At 38.1% G+C, this 20,662-nt stretch overlaps 1 protein-coding gene across 3 annotated transcripts in view; it reads right to left on the minus strand.

Annotated features, from left to right (window-relative positions):
- The window catches only part of Pkia (cAMP-dependent protein kinase inhibitor alpha), an 80,702-nt gene that overhangs the window by 21,311 nt on the left and 38,729 nt on the right, over window positions 1-20,662 (minus strand). For 2 of the 3 annotated variants that reach the window (XM_027398785.2, XM_035439996.1), the window contains one exon: window positions 8,570-8,682. The gene's annotated coding sequence lies outside the window, so the exon portion shown is untranslated. Of the gene's footprint in view, window positions 1-8,569; window positions 8,683-10,363; window positions 10,383-20,662 lie in introns of those variants that run through there. The other variant, XM_035439997.1, reaches the window with a different exon arrangement.

Genomic DNA, 20,662 nt, shown 5'->3' on the forward strand with positions numbered 1-20,662 from the left:
CCTAATGCTGTGACCCTATAATACTTATGTAGTGGTGACCCCAACCAAAAAGTTATTTTGGTTGCTACTTCATGACTGTAATTTTACTACTGTTAAGAATCATGTTGTAAATATCTGTTTTCTGGCTCAGTGAAAACGTCCTTTTGATCCCATGAAGTTGAGAACTGCTGCACTAGAAAAGAAAGCAAAAGTAAAATGCTTAGTGTATTTGTTAATGTTGACATAAAAGATTCACTGAGCAGATACAGTGAAAAATTGTCGGTAGGAATCTGAGATGTGGATGAGCAGTCAAATCTGGACAGATGAATTCAATATCCAGAAGCATCTTCATTTGAATGTAATGATATCACAGTAAAAGAAGTTCACAAATAGTGAGTGTAGATAGGGAACTGTGGTGCAGGAATGGGCACTAGAAGAGTTGACCTCTAAACAGAGATAGTGCTCTATATAGGGCCAATCCCTGATGAGAGACAAGGTTGAAATCTGGGGACTGTTCCAATGGACCCAAAGGTGAAAGAATGAGATACCACAGTGGGAGTACCTGAAATGACAAAAAGCAAACCAAGTCCCACCTTGTTCCTCCATTTGAAGGATAAACTCCCCTACATGAGAAATGGTATGTCCAGCAATACTCTGAATTATTCCAACAGATGTCACAGCTAGTAAAATACAAACATAAATAAAATTTTAAAGCATCAAGAGGCTCATTCCAAACCCAAATGACTCCTGAGGACCAGACCTTCAACTAGCCAAATGAAAAGATTCTCATGTCCTTCCTAACAGTCAATAAAATATTATGTAAAATTTCTGGATAATTATGCTAATATCTCCTGTGATTTTATTTCCAAAATTAGACTGAGACTGTGCCAAATGCCAGCATTCCATTACTAATTATCTTTGAAATAGGATATTTGCCTTTTATAGTGGAAATGGCTTATACCAATTATAACCCTAGTTGCAATGATTTAAATGTTGCACCTTATGCATTTACCTGCTATTTAATTTCCCATCTTGATGTTTATAGTCAGTCCATAGTCAGAGAGTGCTATGGTAACCTAATTCCATCTATGTGGGTTCCCTTGATTGCCCATTTCCTAACTATATTTGTTGCTACGCAAATGAAACCACCTATCTATTCACTTTAAAGGGCCTTTAGAGAGGCCTACTAGAGAATTGTAGCAATCACCACACCCAATGACCCCACTCAGTAGGAATAAGCCAGATCCATCCTTATCCAAATTTCTTAACAGCAGCCAAGGTAACATCTTCATTAGGATGGCTGCTGATGGCCAAGATAGAAAGACAGAAGGCAGTTTAGGGATCAGAGGTCTTGATCAGTGTCGTTGGCCACAATCCAGAAATTTTGTTGGACTTGTCCCAAATAGATATCAGAAATACCATAAGCATTTGAGGGTTTGGTCCCTCATCTTTTTTTTTCTCAATGAGTTTATGGTCTCAACTCTTGAAAGGATTATGTTGCTGGAATTAGAAACAATTGAGGATGGATCCCTACCTTCCATTTCCCTGACAAACATTAAAAAAGAAGACCCTTCTTCATATTTAAGTTTCTACATGATAAGTTGGTGACATCTGGGCTTAGCTGAGGTCCATCAATCAAAGTTATTTCCTCCTGGTCACAAGAATAGGATCTAAGTTTTATCCCTGGTCCTAAGTGAAGGGTTCTCAATCTAAATTTCTAAAAACAGAACATATTATTTGATTTCCTTTTAAGAGAGTTGATCCTTCAGAGTCTGTTGATCAGTTGGCCAGGAGTTAACCCCCAAGAAATACTCCCCAGAAGACATGCTAAGAACCAATTGGCTCCTAAATAATGGTTGTACTCATCCTTTGAAAAGCCCCTCCCCCAGGACGGTGGCTTTCAAAGCTTTTTCACAAAGCACTTTGGACCCTTCCACTTTTTTTCTGCTATTCTAAAAAGTGTAACTTTTTCTTGCTCCCCCCCCCCCAACTCTTCCCAGATACTGTTCAAAGCATAGGTATGCACTCTGGGCTTTCTCACCTACAGTGTGGCTGCTTGTCTATGAAGTTGTTGCCTTCAGGTCTCAATCGATGAGTCTGCCTACTTTCTTGACTCCTAAGTCAAAATTGTAGCTGTCTCTCTCCTCTCTCTTTTGGTCAGCTGCTTAGATTTACAATTTTTCTGCTCTGTTGTTTTGCTTTCAAACTCTATAAAACTGTGCTCAAGTTTCCTTCTAAGTCTGATTGAAAATTCTTTTATTAAATGTGCTAGGAACTCAAAAAAAGGGAAGTATAGTTTCCCATAGCAACTGGGAGTATCACCACTGGAGAACAGTCAGTACTCTTCAGTGAAAAAGGCAGCAAATAGTAGAGTACGGTGTCTTGAAAGTCAATACAAGAATTGCATTGTTACTGGCATCACAGAAGGTAATTTTCTAAATTATCATTCTAAGATGTTCAGTGACCAAAATAAAAGGAAATGACTGCAGAGGCATGGGGAGTGTAAACATTGTAGAAAGAGAATTAACAATTTAGGATAGAAAAATAATTCTATTTTCATTTAGTTTTTAAAAATTACCTTTAAAATTAATATGTAACTACATCATTTTATCCCTTTCCTTTCTTCCCTTCAACTTCTTCTCCTGACCCTTTTTTCTCTTGAAATCATGGCCTCTTTTACTTTGATATTCACACACACACACACACACACACACACACACAATACACACACACAATACACACACACACTTCTAAATACATTAAAACAATCTGCTTAGTTTGTATATGTTACTTGTATGTATACAATTTTAGGGCTGACTACTTGTTATTGGATGACCAATTCGGAGGTTCAACTTTGGGGAAAGTTATTCCTCTCTATCTCAGTATTCCTTGGTTGCCTGTAGTTGTTTATGAAATTCATGAGAGTATTTACCCTTCCATGCTTGCATGTAAGTTGGGGTAAAACACCACTTTAAATAAAATGTCCATTTAAGAAATAGATACATCATGCTTGGCCATAATATTTTGTGTGTCCATTGAAGATACAGAATGCTTTTGTAAGTTAAGATAAAGACAAAAGCTCAATATTAAAATCAAGTAAAAGAGAAAATACTTGGCTTTTATAGATTTTCTTTTCATAAATTTCAAACATTCATGGGCTTGGACCATAACATTTCAATCATAGCAATTTTAGAATCATTTATGCATATGTATTTAATAGCTTACTTGAATTTATGTAACTCATAGTTTAGGACAAAAGAGCAAAATTTGAATTTTCTGGATACAGATCATTCCCTTTTCTGCCACCCAAGTGCTTTATTGAGTATTAGTTTACAAACTTCTCAATTTTGGTTTTTAGTTATATGTCATTATAAATCTTTTGTTCTATATCTCAGATATAGCTGTATCAGCTATCTTACAGCTGTTGAAAATTAGGTCCTTCTGGCCATAGACTAGAAAGTCATTCATGTGATGAGGTGAATTAGCTAAGTATCCTATGTTTCTTAATCTCTGAAAATTGGGACAACAACACAAGACTTACCAATGACTGTAGAGTGTTTACACAACAGCCTTATTACAAAGATTGGTGTCTTAAGTCATTCAGTAGGAATGCATACATTGCTAAAGAAAGTCACTTAATGGGAAAACATATTGGATTATTTACAATACTTGAGGATGGTCTGCTTGCAAATTTCTTTCTGCTCCAAATGATATGACAGACTTTGAAGATCCCCCAAGGAAGGCCTCACCCTCCCTGGAGAGTAGAAAGGGGTTGGGATGGGGGATCAGTGAGGGTCCGGGGAGGAGGGGAGGGAGAGGGAACTGAGATTGACATGTAAAAGAAGCTTGTTTCTAACTTAAATAATAAAAAGGGATAATTTTTACCAACGAGATCTTATTATGTCAAGTACAAATCCTGATAGCCTAACAATGTATGATACCAAAATAAATATTTTAAGTGTGGGATACAGTTACTAAGGGATTAAACTTTGAATTTTGCTGAATTTACAATTAAATTGATATATATATATGTACACATAAACTATATATATATATACATTATAATGTAGCCCACCCATATAAATGTGCGCGTGCGTGTGCGCACGCGCACACACACACACACACACACACACACACACACACACACACACACACACACAAGGGTTACAATGTAAGTCATCATGGAGAATATTTATTTTTATTACAGAAAGATCTGAGCAGAACTCACCTTAACCTTTAAACAATTTTTTCATATTCATTCCCATTTTATGAGAAAGTTATTAGGGAAGTCAATTGTTACTAGGGAAGTCAATCTGTTATCGTACAAAGATAATTGATATTATCAAAATGGCTGGAAATAAGATCAAGATATAAAATATGGTGTTTCTACAAAGAAATTACAAGGAAAGGACCTGAAAATCATTTCCAATTGGTGGAAAATTTGGAATAAGGTTACACAAAAGTATCCAAGACACGATTCAGAAAAAAAGCTTTATTAAAAATTATGTGTAAAGAGAGATCCAGTTTCTGATGCAAAGGTCATCTGTAGTAGTGGAGGGTTTCTCACCTTTTTATCATATTTGGTCCAATTTCAATACAAATACTTGACAGATCTTTTGTGGAGCTGCTAATTATGACATTTACATGAAAGGTCACGTGGTCAAGAATAGCCTAGATCTTCCTAAGGTCTTTAATGTGGGAGGATTTTAGCTCCCTGCATATACAAATTTAGAACTGTATTAAGCATTATGTGATATGGCAATTGAGGGCAGTGAAATGAACAAATGTAACAGAGTAAGGAGTCCAGAAACTGACTTTAACTTACAGGGAAATCAGATAAGTCAGAGAGAATTCTTTACAATTATGAGGCTGTAGAGCTCTGGAGAGACACGTGATAAAGGGAACATGCTGCTCTTGCAGATGACCAGAGTCCAAGTCCATCACCCATGTCACATGGCTCACAACCACCAGTAACTTCAGTTTCATGATACTCAACACCCTCTACTGACCTCACTGGACATGTCACTCATGTAAACCCACTTGTACACACACAAACACAATTAAAATAAACTCTTAAGAATCACTAGAATTTGGATTGGTCCTGAAAAGTTTGGTGATTCATAAAAATGAATCAGACATGAATCATACTGCATAGATTACTGTCTTGAAAAGAAAAATATGCTGGAACTTGAAGACTACACCTGCCCCCGCAAATGATATGTATACATTATAATGCCAGAAAAGAGTATTTTAATATAAAAAGCTGCAATCCCAAAAGAAAAATTTGGTTTCAGTATTCTTAAGAGTGTCTATTTATCTCCAGACATGCTTTCCCCACTAAAGACTAGCCAGGGTCAAGTTATTTGTATCACAGGTTATTAATTTATACTTGAAAACAGTAAGAAGTATGTGAATAAAATAAAAATCTAAATATTAGTTGGGTGGTGGTGGTACATGCCTTTAATCCCAGCACTCGGGAGGCAGAGGCAGGCAGATCTCTGTGAGTTTGAGCCCAGCCTGGTCTACAGAGCATGTACCAGGCCAGGCTCCAAAGCAACACAGAGAAACCCTGTCTCGAACAAAATCAAAACCTAAATATTAGTAGAAGATATTTCTGGACTTTCGCATACTGGAAAACATGTTGACAATTGAACCAATGAGGAAATTTTCTACTGATTGGAAATATAGACTGACTTTACTACGGATTCCCAAATTGAAGCTGCTGCTCCAATGTGGCATTAGAACTCTGTGTTTGAAGACGTACTTCAGGTTAAAAGAGGATGTAATGGTGAAGTACTAATCCACTCAGAGTGGCTACCAGGAAGTCTACTTCCATAAAAAGCAAAGAACTGAGAACCACGGCAACAGCCATCTGAGATGCACAGACATTTTTGTTTCTAGAACTATGAAAAAAAAAAAAACAACTGTTATTTACGCTAAAAGGTTTGTGACATTTATTGAAGCAATACTAGCTAAGTATTGCAAATTGAAACTGTCCATCACCTGGCTTGGTAAAGCCTGGAAGTATAGAGAAGAAGGCTCTACACACACACACACACACACACACACACACACACACACACACACACACACACACACACCTTGAATGTGTACAAGAGGATATTGAAATAAATAATCATTAAGCTTATTAAAATGAGGCCAAAAAAATGCCAACATCAACATGATGATAAACACACGCTCATCTCTTCACAGGAAAATAGTGTAAGAGTGGTGGAAAAATAGATGTTCAAAACAAATGTATGAACTTTAGAAGTATAACACTGACTTAAAAAGTACAGAAGATTATTTAAAATATAATGGTAATTCCATAAAACTACAAAAGGTCACCTTATAATAAAAACAATTTGTGGATGTTTATATGAAACCAAAAACAGCGTTTCTTCTATGGTGATGAAAGGAGTTTAAAGCAAAGTAGTACACTTGAGGAAAATCTTGTGTTGTTCATCCCAGTTCTTAACTTTGGAGAAGTTTATTTTGATCTTATGTTTCAAAAATTATATACAATTCCAGAATTAAATATTATACAAGAGTGTTTTAAAAATCTCTAGAGAGCAATTGTTACACTTAGGGCTTAATTCTGGAGAAAACCATCTCTGATCCTGAAGTCCCTACACATCTGCTTACAGACCTCAGCTTACAGACCTTTCTGCTATGACATTCTTTCATAGGAGAATCTTAGTTTCATAATGAAGCATTCTACTTTTGAACATGTGTCATCCTTATTTAAAGTGGCACTTTCTTTGGCTGTCCAGGAAGTTTAAAAACATCAGATAAGTACAACTTCTGTCACCAAGAGGATATAAGAAAGAAAAGAGATTTGAGAGGTAAACTTGAGATTGTTGAAAATGCATACAGAGCAAAACTACAAAAACAGTTAATGACTGAGCTAGCAACTCAAACATATTATTAGTAAGTTCATTTTTTTCTTTGTTTGTTTTTTGTTTTTCGAGACAGGGTTTCTCTGTATTGCTTTGGAGCCTGTCCTGGAACTTACTCTCTCACTTTGAGACCACCAGGCTGGCCTCAAACTCACAGAGATCTGCCTGCCTCTGCCTCCTGAGTGCTGGGATTAAAGGCGTGCACCACCAAAGTCCAGCTATTAGTAAGTACATTTGTGTACCGCCCAACAATAAGGGAATAAAACTCCAGTGGAATATATTTCACACATTCTTGGAATGAATTTCAGTATGCAAGTTTTAGACTGTGTTTTAGTTTTTTGGTAATTGCAATCTATGAAACTTAAATTTCTTTTATTGTTTAGGCAGCTTTTCTTTCCTCTCCCCTGGGAACACTGAAGACAACAACAGCCTACAGAAATATCACTGCTTAGGCACTATGGCAGTTCCACCCATCAAAAAGAATGTAGAGCCGAGTTTATCTTTAAGAGTATCATTATAAAATGCTTAAAAGCCATGTTTCTTAAAATAATATTGCTTAGAAGGTTATTACAGGGATCTTCTACTAACATTTCAATCATCTTGTAGTAATCTTAATGTAGGTGCTGTGTCTAAATGTAAAGGATATGACATGATCATAAAATTAATCTGAAACCAGGATAAACTGTCAGCTATATCAGCCATGTCAAATGCAAGCTTTTATATCATGGCTAATTCTACAATAGAGCTCGGCAAACATGGAATCTGGGCTTGTCATGCAATTTGACTCAGAATTGTGAGGATTAACCCTTTCATTCAATGGATTTTACTGCTTATATTCCATGTTTCATTTACAATGATGGGTTGGTTCTAATACTCCAGAACATAAGACTACAACATAAGGACGGAGACCTTTTTTGCCTTACTAACTTGTTTCATTCCCTCACCAAACTATCTATCATTTATTATGTGTCTTTGTTGGGAATACTGACTAGAGGTCATGCATGATGCTAAACACTAAGTACTTAATGTTTAGTAGTTCATGAGAAAACTAGTCTTTGATTTTGATGTCACTGTTTTTTTTTTTTTTTGTCTCATAAAATATGAATGCTCTCTGACCTAAATTTCCATCTCAAACTGTAACTGAAAAAGAAAATTGTGAGTGGGATTCCGGCATACATAACTACATGAAAACACAGTTTTTCTTCGACATGTCCCATTTTCCTCCCTTCCAACTCCACATAGCATCAAAACTAAGCCTAGTTGGGCTCCAGGAAGAACCAAGTGAATTTCCTTATACAATCAACTAGAAGTATTCCTCACCTTATGTTGTCCAGGTCCTTGATTTTGGTAAACAACCTAACAGTCATGGAGACAACATATGAAAATGATTTGTCTTAGGAGACAAGATGGAGTGGGTTATTCTACTATTCTGTATTTGCAGTCTCCTGAGATTAAAGCTCTGAGATTGCTAAGTACACATAGTAACAATGAGCTAAAAATGGGGGGGAAATCACGTTGTTCAATAACAGCTTCTCTCCAAGGAACTCTCTGGTAAACACTTCCACCACCAAGGGAATTAATTGAAAGCAAACTCCTCTTAGTTAGACACTCATCTTTTTCAAACAGCTTCTGAGAAACATGTACACATTTGAGATGATTGAATCTGTGATTTTTTTTTTCAGTGTCCCTACCTGATTTGAAACCTTCTTGTCCTTAATTCATTGACCTTTATTCCTTAAAGATAATCTTCAGATTTCTACCAGAAATTGCTTCTTGGGTACATCAGGCCTTGGTATTCAAGAAGCTGAAAAGAAGATGTTAAGTAAAATATTAATAATCTGTACCTGTAGATTCCATTGTCTTACTATTTTAAGCAAATGCCCCCCACATCTTCCAATTTATAAGAAAGATAATAATTTATAAAATTGAAGCAAATATACTATAGTAAGACCACAGATTACAGTCTGAGACTTCAAGCCAAGCAAAGTATTTCTAGAAGGCTTAGTATCCTTTGCGAGTTAACAAACAAAATGAGGACAAAGATTTAAGTTTTCTAATTATCTTTAAATTTTAATTTATTTCCCTTTCCCACTGGATTTCCTTTCAGCAATCTTCATTTCAATTTCAGCAAACAGTTTTACTAAATTTAATTATTCATAAAATAAGCATGAGAACCCATTTGAAGGGCATTTCACAGACACCTTTAATGCCTTTTCAAGCTTTGTCACACACAAAAGTATGTGTGCGCATTTGTGTAGATTTTTGTAATAGGATAGAAGGGAGCAGAAAGGGAATGGGATGGGGGTTGGTGGGGGGGCGGGGAGGAGGGGAGGGAGAGGGAACTGGGATTGACATGTAAAACAAGATTGTTTCTAATTTAAATTTTAAAAAAGAGAGGAAAAAGACACAACAGTAGAGTCAGAAAAAAATACATCAACTATTAGTAATCAGTGTCAATGGATATTAGGGTAAATAGAAACAAGTGGAACATTAATGTCTTGAGGTCAACATTACAAAAATAGTAATAGCAATTTCCTGATGACTAATGGAGCAGGCTTCTTAAATTATAGTCACACCTGTTAGCCACCATCTGCTCATAAATTTCTATCCTCTATGAATAGAAAACAACTGATATTATTTCTGCTTTGTTCTACCCACATGTCTTTCCCATACCAATTGTTTCTTTGAAGTCAGCATGAGTTACAAAGAATGACATATTTTATGCTATCCCACTTATGGTCCTGTAAGAGGCACTGGACTGTTAGGTCTAAAAAGAGTTTGGGATTTTTTAGTGTGAGTCCATTGAGCAGCAGAATCTGAGATGAGACATCAAATGCAAACTGTCTATGAAGGAGGTCATCCAACTAATTTAAAGATTTAGTGTAGGAAATAGGAGAAAGCACCAGGAAGAAAGCAAATAGAGCAATGGTTCTGAATGAGTTATCCCTGTAGGTACCTGTTTGTCCTTCAGAGGAGTTTGAAGACTCTGTAGAATATGATTCATTGTTATCCCAATAAATTGCTGAGAAAGCTGATATGCATATATCCCAAATCACCTCTGTAACTGGATTAAAACCACATTAGGAACATTCACTGCCAACCTTTCTAGACTTTCCTCAAAAGTCAATTATGGGTAGCATTATGATGCAATGAGTATGTATTGAAAGAGAAAATGCTAGATGTGGGTGTGATGTCAATAACATCAAAATGCTACTTATATCCCAAGTAAATGCTTTTCCTTTGAGGTATTCAGATATTGATATCAGTAAAAATTTCCTGTATTGAATCAAGTGTAGAATACTAATACCCTTAGCATCTCTTCATAGAAAGGTGACATTTCACTGACTATGAGGCTGCCATTTTTACATGGATTGTTGTGCACAGCAGAGATGAGGCCAGTCACCATATCAGAAGCTATACAAACTTTGATATGCTTCCTTTATTTCAAGAAGTGACATAAGAGTCATGTTGGATCAGATACTCACTCAGTCCCATGAAGAATCACTTGATTTAGTGGTTCTTCCTAGGTTGGGAGAGTTGCTGGAGAAGGAGACACCTGTGAGGCTCCACTAAACCTCTCAGGACTTCTGACACACAGGTCATCAGACAGTCAGTATGAGACCTGTTGAGAAGAACCTGAGAAAGGTCTAGAAAGATGAGACATCTCTTGTAACAGACTCTGGCCATGAAGATGGCCAGGCTGCTCATGGGATTTGGGGAGGGGATGGGATCAGCACTCACTATGATTAGTGGAAATTCTTCAACTATTCTGGAGGTAGGGATACCCCATAGACAATGCAGGAACTGAATCACAGAGGACTCTAGGAGGCACATGTCTATACTACCTTGAGGCTCTAAGTTGCATCAGTGAGTAGCTATAGAAAGACACACAGGGAAGATAATAATAACTATATGGTTCCACACTCTCTTTGGCTGTTATGAACAGATACTAAGAGGTATGCCCAGTTAAATAGCGTGGGAGAAACACAAGCAATATGATTTCCAGATGTAGATTGTTCACAGGCTTTGAAGTTGCAGCACATTACTTAATACCTTTCCCTTCATGCAGAGCTTCTCATTTTGTCTGTTATTGCTCTGTGTCATGTGCTCCTCACCAGGTTGTGTCCCAGATTGTCCATCCAAGGCAGAGTCTCCATCACACGTCAGAAATCTTTTCTTCCTCTGTGTCCCAGGTTGAGTGCCTTCAATTCAAGTGAGCTTTCTTTCCAAAATTATCCTAGTGTTTTTCTTATAAAGTGATTATGTAGCCACCACTTCTGGGGCTTCTGCTATGCTAACACATTTTATCATTGTGTCTTTCAACATTCTAAAAAGTAGAATGATGTACCTACGGAAACGCTTACACAACACATATGCACAATGTAAATTTGTAGAAGTGAACTCTCATGTTAAGTGCTTATCCATGTTGCCCATGTTATCACCAACCATATTAAATGAAAGATCCTTGCAAGCATTCCAGAGACCTCTGGCTCAGTTCTGTGACAGAAAACCTCTCCTTCCTGCAGAGAACCACTGTCTTTCTTGCCGTCTTTGCTTTATTTCTTGTAAGACTTCTCTAACATCACTGAGCTTTGCCTATTCTCAAGCTTGTGTATATTTGCAATCACATGGTATTTTTGTTCCTTTTATATGTTCAGCTTTTGTACAACTGTTTCTGAGATCTACAAGGCTTTGTGGCATAGTAGTTTGTTCACTTTCACTGTTGAGTGGTCTTCATAATGCTGTAATTTTGTGTATCTGTTCTGTTGATGGGCATTCTGGATGTTTCCAGTTGCAGGCTCTTATGAACAGCCACATTGTCAACATTCCTTCATGAGTCCCTTGGTGCCCATGTGAACATCTGAGCCTAGATTTTCATTGTGGGGAAAATTATGGCTATGCAATAAATTTTGTTTATATATGGTTGTATGAAAAAAAAGAATACTAATACCCTAATGTTTAGGAAAATCATCAGTAGCTTAGACAGAATCATTGCAAAGTAATTGAAATAAGATTTCACTTTGATCACTCATACTCAATATCCATTAGCTAACCATCCCCCTGCTATGTATTCCAGATGTTTAGATACATAATGCTATTATAGTTAGTAATTTAATTTCATCTACTGAATACCCAATGTAAACACACAATTACAGCACAAATTATTGTGGAGTGCGTTGAATAGGCACAGGTAGAATTTTAATCATGACTTTGCTATAAATCTGTAGAATATAAAGAATGTTAACAGATCTTCTTGTACAAGGCAGTCTTGGATGGTATATGAATTAGGAAGGAATAATGAGTTTCTGAGGTCAAGCAAGGATAAATTTATGATGGCAGGAGAATTAAAAATACTTGGAACAAGGAGGACCCTAAGAGAGACATACATGGTCCCCTCGAGAAGGGGAAAGGGACAAGATCTCCTGAGCAAATTGGGAGCATGGGGGGAGCAGGGAGGGAGCTAGGAGAATGAGAAGGGGAGAAGAGGAGGGATGAGGAGAACATGAGGGAGCAGAAAGTTTGAGTCAGGGGAAGAATAGAAGAAAACAAGAAAGGAGACACCATAATAGAGGGAGACATTTTAGGTTTAAAGAGAAATCAGGCACTAGGGAAATGTCTGGAGAGCTATAAAGATGAAGCAACTAACAATTTAAGCAACAGAGGAGAGGATACCTTAAATGCCCGCCCCTGATAATGAGATTGATGACTGGCTTATATGCCATCCTATAGCCTTCATCCAGCAGCTGGGGGAAGTAGAAGCAGACACCCACAACTAATCACTGAACGCAACTGAAATCTAGTTGCAGAGAAGTGATGAGCAAAGGGATCCAGACCAGGCTGGTGAAACCCACAGAAACAGCTGACCTGAACAACAGGGAGCTCTTGGTGCCCAGACTGATAACTGGGAAAACAGGATGGGTCTGATATAGACCCCAGGAACATGTGTTTCAGTGAGGAAACCCCGGAAATCATGGGGCCTCCTTTAGTAGGTCAGTACTTATCCCTAGCATAGGTGTGGATTTTGGGAGCCCATTCCACATAGAGGGATACTCCCTGAGCCAAGACACATGGGGTGGGCCTAGGCCCTATCCCAAAGGATATGATAGACTCTGATGACACCTTATGTAAGGCCTTACCCTCCCAGGGGAGCAGAAAACATATGTGATAAGTAGGGTTTTAGTTGGGGGTGGCAGGGGAGGAGGGAAGGGAGAGGGAACTGGGATTGACAGGTAAAACAATCTTGTTTCTATTTCAAATAAAAAAAATCTGAAAAAAATATTTGGTATAGGGCAGAAAGGAATGTTATACATAAGAAGAATAGCGAGTGCTCAGAAGGGGGTGAAAAGAGAGGACAATGCAAAGATAACACAGGATAGTGAATGATTCATGCCTATGTGGCAAGGATCTTGCGATTAGGTCTCAAGATTATGGTCATCCATTGGTTGAATTTTAGCTGGAGTGATGAAGTTACACTAGATAAAAGTTGATTTGTGTATTATGAGCACCGTGCCTTAAAGATCCATGTGCAATTTAGAAAAGTTACTGTTAGTTTGAATTTTTTTTATAGCAGAATTGTTTTTAAACTGTGATTGCAATCTTGTATATAGAAAAAGTACCTAAGAACACATTACTAAAAGTCAAACAAGGTCAAATTAGAAATAAAATTATATTTGACAGTTCCCTTAATTTATTCTTCCCTCCCTTCCCTTTTTGCTTCCTCATTTGCTTCTCCTATCTCCCTCAAACTCTCCCTTCTTCCCCTTTCCTTCCTTTTTTCCTTTTTATTTCCCATTTGCTTTTTGGGCAGGGAATCATGTAGCACAGGCTGGTTTCGAACATTTTAGGTAGACATGGATGACTGCCTCTGTTTCTAGCTCCCAAGTGCTGGGATTATAGGTGTGAGCTACAACATCTGGCTTCATGTGGTTCATGCTAGATGTTCTATCTAGTAAGCTGGATTCCTAGACAGTCTCTTAATTTCAACACTTCAAATTCATCATGCAAACACTTCTGGCCTATTGTGTTTCTGATTTGACATCTGTTGTCATTTGAATCAATACACAATGGAGAACTACTCATTAGGAAAAAAACAACAACAACAACAACAACAATGGAATCTTGAAATTAGCAGGCAAATGGATAGAACTAGAAGAAACCATTCTGAGCCAGGTAACCCAGTCACAAAAAGACAAACATGGTATGTACTCACTCATATATAGATTTTAGACATAAAGCAAAGGAGCCTACAATCCATACCCACGGAGAAGCTAGGAAACAATGAGGACCCTAAGAGAGACGTACATGGTTCCCTGGGGAAGGGGAAAGGAACAAGATCTCCTGAGCAAATTAGCAGGATGGGGGAGGGGAAAAGGAGATAGGAAAATGAGAAGAGGAGAAGAGAGGGGAAGAGGAGGACATGAGGGAGCGGAAGATTGAGTCGGAGGAAGAATAGAGGAGAGCAAGATAAGAGATACCATAGTAGAGGGAGCCTTTATAGGTTTAAGCAGAAATCTGTCACTAGGAAAATGTCCAGAGATCTACAAGGATGACACCAACTAACAATCTAAGCAACAGTGGAGAGGCTACCTTAAATGTCCTCCCCTGATAATGAGATTGATGACTACCTTATAAGCCATCCTAGAGCCTTCATCCAGTAGCTGATGGAAGCAGAAGCAGACAACCACAGCTAAACACTGAGCTGAACTCCTGGAATCCAGTTGCAGAGAGAGAGTGGAGTGATGGGCAAAGGGGTAAAGACTAGGCTGGTGAAACCCACAGAAACAACTGTCCTGAAGAAGGGGTTGCTCATGGTCCCCAGACTTATAGCTGAGAAACTACCAAAGGACTGATCCAGACTCCTTGAAAGAAGATGTCAGTGAGGAGGTCTCGGAAATCTATGCAGCCTCTAGTATATCAGTACTGATCCCTAGCAAAGGAATGGACTTTGGGAGCCCACTCCACATAGACACATAGGGGTAGGCCTTGGCCCTGCTCCAAATGCTGACAGACTCTGAAAATTCCCCATGGAAGGCCTCAACCTCCCTGGGGAGCAGAAAAGGTATGGGATAGGCTGTTGGGTGGGGGGGAGGAGAGGAGGGGAGAGAGAGGGGACTTGGATTGACATGTAAAACAAGCTTGTTTCTAATGTAAATAAAAAATGGAAGAGAAAAAATGTATAATTTCTGTCTGCTTTCTAAGTTCTTTTCCTTTGTCTTTTCTACCTACAATTTTAAAAAACTATTTATTTGATGAATATGTGTGATATAACATGTTAATTGGTTTAATTTAGCATGCCATTGTGAACATATTGTATTCTGTATCATAATTGTGCATGACTTTATTTATGAATAAATGAATGGAAAAAACTATTTATTTATTATAAATGCATAATAAATATGTATACACCAGAAGAGTATACCGGATCTCATCATAGATGGTTGTGAGCCACGATGTGATTGCTGGCAATTGAACTCAGGACCTCGGGAAGAGTAACTAGCGTGCTCTTAACCTCTACCTAGAATTTTAATAATTATGTCTGTTTGAATAGCTATTACTGTACTTGGACTACTTGGGATTCACTTGGGTTCTTGAGTCTCTGGGTTTATTTCTTCTGGCATTTTCATACTTTGTTCACTATTTCTTCAAGCTTTTCTGTCTCACTTGCTTCCTTTTCCAACTAAGAATCTGATGATACAAATAACAGCACTTTTCATATGGTCCCCATTGTTTCTAAGTTTATGAGACCCCTGGTCTATTTTTCTCTTTGGTTTTCAGTTGTGTTTTTCTCTTTGGTTTTCAGTTGTGGTCAATACTAATTTTTTTTTTGTCCTCAAATATGTCTGCCATTTCCACTTTTATCCTTAATAGCTTCAAGTTTTGCTTACATTTTCTTTTTTCATGTATTCGAAGAAATGCACACTACATTCAATATTTATCAGATAATTTATTTAGCATATTCATTATAATTCTACCCAGTTTATTTGTCAGTGATTATACTGTTCAGGTTTTCATGATTTCCTGGTATGGGGTATGATGGATGATTTTAATTGTAATTTGAACAAATTGTGAGTATTGCATGACCCCACAATATAATGGAGCCACAAGCAAACTTGCTTTAGTCAAGTGGAAGTCAAAGTTAAGGTCCTTAATAGGACTCTGGACAGAGAATGGAGACATGAAGTATTAGCTATGCTTTTTCACACCATTTTGTTATGTTTGGAGTCTACTTGGTAGTGACACACACATTTAATTCCAGCACTCATGAGGCAGGGGCATTCAGATCTCTGTGTGTTTGAGGCCCACCTACTCTACAGAGTGAGTTCCAGGACAGCCAGGGATACACAAAGAAACATTTGGAGTGTACTTGTGGGGAAGGCTCAGTTTCACATAGAAGCCCTCTCAAAGCTTGTATGGGGTAATAATGTAGGACCTACTCTTCCTAACTGGAACATCTGGCTTTCAAGGTGAAACAGAAATGATGCTAAGCTCCTTGTTGAACTGTATGACTGCTTGTGGTGTGTCCAGAGATAAGTGGCCACATCTGGCTTCAAGTCATTAAATTTCCTTCTGGATGCAGGAGGGCTAGACAGTGGACCACACTGAAATCGCCCTGCTGGGGAATTTGACTGTGATGGCTGCTTAGATAGGAGAGAAGTGGTCTGGAGTACAAAATCAACTACTTAGTTGATGTCACTGAAGTAGAAGCACGGAAAATCGGGGGAAGTTTTGCCTTAGTATTTTGTTGGAATGGTAAGAGTATTGCCAAACAGTTAACAGTTGTTAACAACCCCTTCTCACATACATTGGCTATGAGGAAGATATTTGTCTCAAGCTTGCCTTTTATTTGTGGTCAATAGATCAGAGTAGCCTATACAATCCTTTCTGGGATATAGAGAAAACAATAAGAAAATATGGACAATTCAATGCCACATAACTCTCCAAGTCCCAAGGTCCTGAATAATCTGTACCATACAGCATCTCTTTGTGTTATCTGGTAAGTTCAGGACTGAGTGGGAAATAACTACAAATAATGTGGTCACTTTGTTCTGCTTTCAAATCATAAGTTGAAGTTCAGTGATAAAATTTGTGTCCTCTAGGAATTACTCTGCTTGACATGACTAAATGTTATGTTGAAGCTGAAATGTAAAGAGATACTAGAACAGTCTGTGGTTATCTATCTGCTCAACCAATGGATATTTAGAAGCATCAACACTTCGGTGGCAATGAGCACATCATAACTAGTGCGGAGATCTTGGTGTGACTAATTCCCTTTGCAAGGAGAAACTTGAGATTCTTGAAGCAATGGCCAATTCTACAACAGGCATGGGGGATGTTCTTCTGTATATATGTTTCTTTTACTGATTGCTGAATAAAACACTGATTGGTCAGTAGCCAGGCAGAAAGTATAGGCAGGGCTACCAGAAGAGAATTCTGGCATGAGAATGTGGAGAGAAGCAAGAGAAGAGACCATGTAGCTATGAGGAAGATAGGACATGGCCGGCATTCTCTGATAAGATAAGGCCATGTAGAAATATGTAGATTAATAGAAATGGGTTAATAATTAAAAGAGAGCTAGCCAGTAAGAAGTTTAAGCCATCAGCCAAACAGTTTATTATAAATATAAGTTTTCGTGTGTTTATGAAGGTGGTGGGACCAGGTGGAACAGGAAACTCCGTCCACAGGCAAACCATACAAAAAAAATATAAATAAACCAAAAAACAAAACAAACAAACAAAAAAGAAAACACAGGAGACAATTTTGACATTTTTGCAATGTAGCAAATTTATAAAGTGTTTTAAAAATAAAACTAGGCTGGATGATCACTCAGAGGTAAATAATTTGCCATACAACCATGAAGATACAATTTTCCATCTCTAGAACTCATGTAAACCCAACTCAGTACATGTGGATGTAGTCTTTTAATTTCTGTCCCGAGATGCAAGGCAGAGATGGAATTCCCAGAAGCTCACTGGCTACTGAACCCAAGAGACCCAAAGATAAACAAGAGACTGTCTCAGACTAGGTAGAAGATAAATCTGATTCTCAGGTTTCCTCTGACCTCTATACTTGCTCCATGGTGTTTATATACCTACACTCACACAAGAACAAACATACGCACACACACAGACACAGACACAGACACACACACACACACACACACACACATACACACACACACACACACAAAAAAAAAACCACATTGAGTTATATATATCATGAGTCAACTGAATTGAAAGAATTTTCTATAGCCAGTCCTGACAAATTACCAGAAGAAATACAATAATATTAGATTATAACTAAAACTACATAAAAAAAAACACACCCCAAGTTCTCAGCTGTGTGAACAATTTGCAGGCAAATGGATGGAACTAGAAGAAAACATCCTGAGTGAGGTAACCCAGTCACAAAAGATAAACATGGTATGTACTCACTCATTTTTTTTATTTTTAGACATAGAGCAAAGAATTAGCAGTGTACAATCCACACTCCCAGAGGAGCTAGGAAACAAGGAGGACCCCAAGAGAAGATTGCATAGTCCCTCAAAGAAGGGGAGGGGGACAAGAACCCCTGAACAAAGTGAGAGTATGGGGCAGGGTGGAAAGGAAGGAGGTGGGAGGGGGAAGGAGAACAAGATGACTGAGACAGAGAAGGAATAGAGGAGGGCAAGAAAGGAGATGCCTTGATAGAGGGAGACAGTACAGGTATGGGGAGAGGTCTGGCACAGAGGAAATGTTAGGGGATCCACAGGGATGACCCTAACTAATAATCCAAGCAGTGGTGGAGAAAATGCCATTGATGCCCTACCCCTGTAATGAGATTTGTGTTACCATTGGCTACCATTCCTAGAGTTTTCATCCAATAGCTGTTCGAAGCAGAAACAAGCACCCACAGATAAGTACTGAACCATACTACTGGAATCAAGTTGTGGAGAGGGAGGAGGGATTAGCAAAGGAGCCAAGACAGAGCTGCAGAAACCTGCAAAAACAGTTGACCTGACCTAGTCAGAGAATAGAGACTCTAGTCATAAAGCAGGGGAAACAGCATTGAACCAAAGCAAGCCCTTTGAATGTGGGTGCCAGCTAGGAGGCCAAAGACAGTCTATGGGACCTCTAACAGTGGAATCAGTCTTTATCCGTAGAGCACAAATGGATTTGGGAGCTCATTCCCTATGGGGGGATACCATTGCAGCACAGATACAGCAAGGAGGGCCTAGGCCCTCTCCCAAATGATATGATGGACTTTGAAGGTCCCTGGTGGAGAACCTCATTATCTCTGGGGAGGAGTTGGGGGATAGGTTGGGTGGATTGGTGGGGAACAAGGGAGGATGGGAGGGTGAGGGAATGGGGTATGTGTGAGTAGTAATTATGAGTAGTAATTAAAGAATTTAAATAAAAAATAAATAAATAAAATAGTAAAAGGGAAAAACATACAAGTAGGTAATGTTGAAGAAGTCCAAAACTACTTAACTTTCCAAACAGAGAATAGAACTCTCTAATGCCTTACTATTTATTAGACTAAGCATGGGCAGCCCCCCTCCCCCGCCTTAATTCGGGTTTCAGAGAAACGAAAGAAATAATATAACCATTTTGAGAAACCTGGTAATAACTGCTTCAGCCCAGTGATCAAGGTCATGCAATATGAGCAGTTACATCATGATGATAGTATGTATCCTTGGCTTTCTGTGACAAATCTTTCTTTACCTCAGCAGCCTTCTTCCTTCAAAACATAGTTTATTAGTTACTCGTCTATCACTTTAAGAAAACACAATGACCAAGGCAACTCATAGAAAGAGGAGTTTATTTTGGGCTTAATGCTCCAAAGGGATAAGAGCCAGTCACTATCATGGTGGGGAGAACATCAAGAGGCATGCAGACATGACATAGGAGAGCGGCTGAGAGCTCATATCTCACAAACAGGAAGAAAAGACTGCTAACTGGAGATGGCTAGAGTCTTTTCCAACTCCAAAGTCTGCTCCAGTGATAAACTTCCTCCAGCAAGGCCACACTGTTTAATCCTCTCCAAACAGACACCAAATGGGAACCAAGGATTCAAATGGCCAAGACAAATTCAGCACATCTCAAACTGTCACATAGAATCTCTTCTTATCACAAGGAAATGATCAGAAAAATTCCAGGAGTGCGATAGCACTTGTAGTCTTTTAACCTCTGTCTGGAAATACCCAATTGTCATAGCCCAAATTTTTCAGTCTTTAAATAAGGAAAGTCTAGGAAAATGTGACAACTGATAGGAGCCTAAGGAGGTGTGAGGATTAATGTTGCATGGTGTTCTAATGGATTGATGGGCTAGTACACACAAATGATAGCATAGCTAGGGACATGTGACTCATGTATGGGCTTATAATGACAATGCATGCAGTCTTGTAGTCTTCTTATGCTTGTGATAGCTGTGTAATATTCTACTAAGTAGATAAAACTTTACTAAATCACTTTCTTACTGATGAAATGTTTAAAATTTTTGTTATAAGTCATATGACAATAGACTCATCTATTGATTTAATAGTTTCTTAAATTTAATCTATTCCTTAGACTAGATTTCCAGAATTAGAATTACTTTGCTAAATGCTGTGTAAATTTTCATTCTTTTAGAGACTGCCAAACTGCTTTGGAAGTACTCACTTCAAATTGGCTTATAAATAACTTGACCAACATAAGATAGTATGACTTTTTGATTCTGATAAATCCATACGCTGTAAATTCATATTCTGCATTTTTTGAATTTTTGATAACTACAGAGATTAAACACTATAGAAACACTCTTCAAAA

This window comes from Cricetulus griseus, chromosome 2 (assembly GCF_003668045.3).
Source record: "Cricetulus griseus strain 17A/GY chromosome 2, alternate assembly CriGri-PICRH-1.0, whole genome shotgun sequence".
Lineage (NCBI taxonomy): Eukaryota > Metazoa > Chordata > Mammalia > Rodentia > Cricetidae > Cricetulus > Cricetulus griseus.